Source organism: Physeter macrocephalus, chromosome 14 (assembly GCF_002837175.3).
Source record: "Physeter macrocephalus isolate SW-GA chromosome 14, ASM283717v5, whole genome shotgun sequence".
Lineage (NCBI taxonomy): Eukaryota > Metazoa > Chordata > Mammalia > Artiodactyla > Physeteridae > Physeter > Physeter macrocephalus.
The window spans coordinates 67,789,487-67,793,996 of record NC_041227.1 but is presented as its reverse complement, the minus strand read 5'-3'; the positions used below and the strand labels follow the sequence as shown (position 1 = coordinate 67,793,996).

Genomic DNA, 4,510 nt, shown 5'->3' with positions numbered 1-4,510 from the left:
CGCAGCATGTGGGATCTTAGTCCCCTGACCAGGGATCAAACCCATGCCCCCTTCAGTGGAAGCACAGAGTCCTAACCACTAGACTGTAGGGAATTCCCCCCAGGGGCTTTAAATACCAACTATGTGTAAATGCTTCCTGCCTGCTACGCTGTCTCAAGCCTTGATTTCTCTCTAGAATTCCTGATTCCAACCTTTTTGACATCTCCATGTGCTATCTAAAAGGAGTCTGAACAAATCTAACGGTCACAACCCCACTGGATTTCCTGGCCTCAGCAGCATGTGTCACAGCAGACCACGCCAACCTTCCAGAAACATACTCTTCCTTTTTTTTTAAAGTTGGTGGGTTTTTAAAAAAATTAATTAATTAATCTATTTATTTATTTTTGGCTGCATTGGGTCTTTGTTGCTGCGCGTGGGCTTTCTCTAGTTGTAGCAAGTGGGGGGGCTACTCTTCGTTGCAGTGCACGGGCTTTTCACTGCCGTGGCTTCTCTTGTTGTGGAGCATGGGCTCTAGGCGCGCGGGCTTCAGTAGTTGTGGCACGTGGGCTCAGCAGTTGTGGCTCACGGGCTCTAGAATGAAGGCTCAGTAGTTGTGGTGCATGGGCTTCGTTGCTCTGCAGCATATGGGATCTTCCTGGACCAGGGATCGAACCCATGTCCCCTGCATTGGCAGGTAGATTCTTAACCACTGCGCCACCAGGGAAGTCCCAAACATACTCTTGTGTTTTTCTTTCTAATTCACAGATGGCATCTCTACAGTTTCCCTTGCTGGCTCCTCCTCTAACTCCTTAATGGTGACATGCCCCACGGTCTGAGCCTAGGCCTCTTTCACTACTCTACATTTCTCTTGCCAACTACTATCTATATGCTGATGCCTCCCGAGTTAACAGCTCTAGCCCAGCGCTCTTGCTTGAGTTCCAGACTCACATGCCCACTGGACAGCTCCAGTTGGTGGAACTGTTGACTTGTTCACACCTCCCTCCAGACTGATCTTCCCCAGTCTTCTTCATTTCAGTAAACGGTACTCAAGCACTCAAATCCAAACCTTAGAATTTATTCTTGTTTTCTTCCCTTTCCCTTGTGGTCCATATCCAATCCTTCAGGAAATTGTATCAAGTCTCCCTTCAAGCCATCACCTAAATTATCCACTTCTCTCGATCTCTACCACTACCACTCTAGTCTAAACCATCACCATCTCTAGCCTGAATGAATCAATAGCTTCCTAGCTGGTCTCTATGCTTCCATTCTTGCCCCTCTCCTATCCACTCTCCACATAAGAGCCAGAATGATCTTTTTAAATGTAATAACACACCTGTATTGAGCACTCACCATGTGCCAGGACGTGTCCTAAGAGAATCATATTAACTCTTTCCGTCCTCACAGCAACCTACAAGGTAGGCTCTTTTTTTAATTCTCCCATTTACAATGGAGAAACTTTGAGGCATAGAAAGGTTAAGTTCCTAGGCCCCAAATCACAGAAATGTAAATCAGATCATAGTACTACCCTACTGGAAACCACCAGTATCACCAGAATAAACTTTACATTCCTTATCCTAGGGAATTCCCTGGCAGTCCAGTGGTTAAGACTTTGCCTTCCAATGCAGGGGGTGGGTGCGGGTTTGATCCCTGGGGAGCTAGGATCCCACGTGCCTTGTGGCCAAAAAACCAAAACATGAAACAGAAGCAATATTGTAACAATCAATAAAGACTTTAAAGATGGCCCGCATCATGGGCTTCCCTGGTGGCACAGTGGTTGAGAGTCCGCCTGCCGATGCAGGGGACGCGGGTTCGTGCCCCGGTCCAGGAAGCTCCCACATGCCGCGGGGCGGCTGGGCCTGTGAGCCATGGCCGCTGGGCCTGCGCGTCCGGAGCCTGTGCTCCACAACGGGAGAGGCCACAACAGTGAGAGGCCCGCGTACCGCAAAAAAAACCCCCAAAAAACAGATGGTCCGCATCAAAAAAATCTTAAAAAAAAATTCCTGGAACTTCCCTGGTGGCGCAGTGGTTAAGAATCTGCCTGCCAATGCTGGGGACACGGGTTCGAGCCCTGGTCCGGGAAGACCCCACATGCCGTGGAGCAACTGAGCCCGTGCATCACAACTACTGAGCCTGTGCTCTAGAGTCCACGAGCCACAACTACTGAAGCCCACGCGCCTACAGCCCGTGCTCCACAACAAGGGAAGCCACCGCGATGAGAAGCCCGTGCACCGCAACGAAGAGTAGCCTCCACTCGCCGCAACTAGAGAAAAGCCCGAGGCAGCAACGAAGACCCAACACAGCCAAAAATAAATAATAAATAAATAAATAAATTTATTTTTAAAAAAATTCCTTATCCTGGCCCAAGGCTCCACATAATCCATCCTCTATTTACCTCTCCAACTTAATTTCCTCCACCTTTTCCCACTCTTACAACATTCTAGTCACTATGATCTTCTGTCTGTTGCTTGAATAGGCCCTTTCCTATGCTGAGCCTTTGAACACGGCAGTTCCCTCTGCCCTCTGCCCGGAATATATCCTGCCTCAGCTCATGACCTGTTCATTCTCATCGCCCAAGTCTCAGCTCCATTAATTACTCTTGTTCCATAACTCTATTTATTTTCTCCCTAGCACTTACAATGAACTTTAACTTGTTTTCGTGTTTATTGTCTCTCTCTACCACTAGAACATAAACTCCAGGAGAACAGAAATCTTATAAGATGTTAAGGTGTGGGTCTTAACATCTCCAGTGCCTAGCACAGTGCACCCAGCACATTGTACATGCTTAGAAAACCTTGATGAATAAATGTATCAGCCACTGCCTCTACAGGTGACGGCTTCCTTCTATTTGGTGTGTGCTGAACTCCTACTCATCCTTCAGGACCCAAATATCACCACTTCTGGGAAGCTGTGGTTTTCTGAGACCCAGCAGCACTTTTTACACAGCCTGATACTTTTTATATGTTCATGTGTCTCTTTCAGTCGCATCACTTGGAGTACCTCCAGGGCATAAACATCTCTTCTACACTCCCCATGTTTACTTTTGTGTCTGGCACCCTGTAGGTGCTTGAATTATGTTTGTTGAACACATAAATGAATGAATTCGTGAAAAAATGGGGGTTGACTCAGAATAAGAGTCTAGTCACCAAATGTTCCTCCACTCACCACTGACCCTTCCCATTTAGAACTCTACAGCCCTCAGAGGGAACCCTGGCTAGGACCTGACCTCTCCGGACCTCTGTTTCCCTGCCGTGGGCTCACCTGCCAATGACGTCCTTAGGGTCGTACTTCTGGTAAAACTCCTTGGCCGCAGCCCAGTCGGGCAGCTCATCCTCCGGCCCCACGTCCAGCGTCATTTTGAAGTAGCTGGGGACCTGTGTGGAGGAAACGGAGGGCAGTGAAGGCAGGGAGGCCCACAGGCTCTGAGAGGACGAACATCGCGGCTCGCGGAAGCGCAGCCCTTGCGGCTGGGGAGCCAGGATCCTGTGGGATGGGGACGGGGTGGGGGAAGGACAGGGACTAGGGAGACCCCACGAAAGGGCCTTAGGGGTCGGGACGGGATGGCAAGGCAAGGCAGGGAGGGGGGCGGGGGAGAGGAAGGGAAAAGGTGCGGAGGAAGAGGGGAAGGGGTATTCGGGCTGCTGGCTGTTGCTGCGCAGGCGCACTTGCACGGGCGCTGGGATGGGGCGCGGGGTCTCGCGCGGGCTCACCCGCGGGGGCGGGGAGAGAAGTCAGAGTCGACGCGAGGCCGCCCTGTCGCCAGGTTCGCCTCTAGTCCCTTACCTTATCCACAGGCAGTACCGGCGACGACCTCAGGCCCCGCCCCCATTCTGTCCGCCAATGGCCAGCGCCACCCGAGGACTGAGGTTCAAAAGCCCTTCCGATTGGAAACTGCTAGTCCAATAAGAAGCCGAGAGTCCCGAGGCTGGCGCGGGAGTTGGAGCTCGGAGTTACCTGAGGTTGCGACGCTAGGGCGGGGCTTCAGATACGGCCAATCAGGGCACGGCATCTGCTGGGGCCAGCAGGGGGTGGAGCTTATTGACCAGTGGGGCTGGAGGCCTGAAACGGGACTCGGAAGTTAGATTTACCGGTAAGTGTGACCTCCGGGTAGCTGGGACGCGGGACTCGCTGCGCCTCCGACTTCCGGACTTGGGCATGTCCCCTCAGTCTCTCAGAATCCCTATCTGAATTCGGCTTTTAAAAATATTAGCTGCCTAGTCCAAAGCGCCTGCTTTGAGTGGCAGAGCATGCAGCTTGGACCTCAACTTGGCTACTTGGTACGAACTTGTACGAGCCACGGCCCGTCAGCCAGAAGAGGCTTTCTCGTTCTGTGGCTGCTCCGAGTCTGGAATACCTCCAAAGCCCCAGGGCTTACCATCTGGGGTTATACATTTTCCCAGTCTTCCACCACCACCTCCCGAAAGCCTTGGGGAATATCACACTTTGTTCGAAGCCTACCAGGTTATGAGAGTCTGCCAGGAGCGACTCACTTCATAAATCTTCTCAGTGCACAGCTCAACCCTGGCATTCACTT

At 51.5% G+C, this 4,510-nt stretch overlaps 1 long non-coding RNA gene across 1 annotated transcript; it reads right to left on the bottom strand.

The window, feature by feature from the left end:
• Positions 1-524: 524 nt before the first annotated feature.
• Positions 525-3,751, bottom strand: LOC129392759 (uncharacterized). Its single transcript, XR_008619226.1, has 3 exons — positions 3,687-3,751; positions 3,238-3,350; positions 525-661 (listed from the first exon to the last, which is right to left on the bottom strand). It is a non-coding gene; the product is annotated as an uncharacterized lncRNA (long non-coding RNA).
• Between the last annotated feature and the right edge of the window lie 759 nt (positions 3,752-4,510).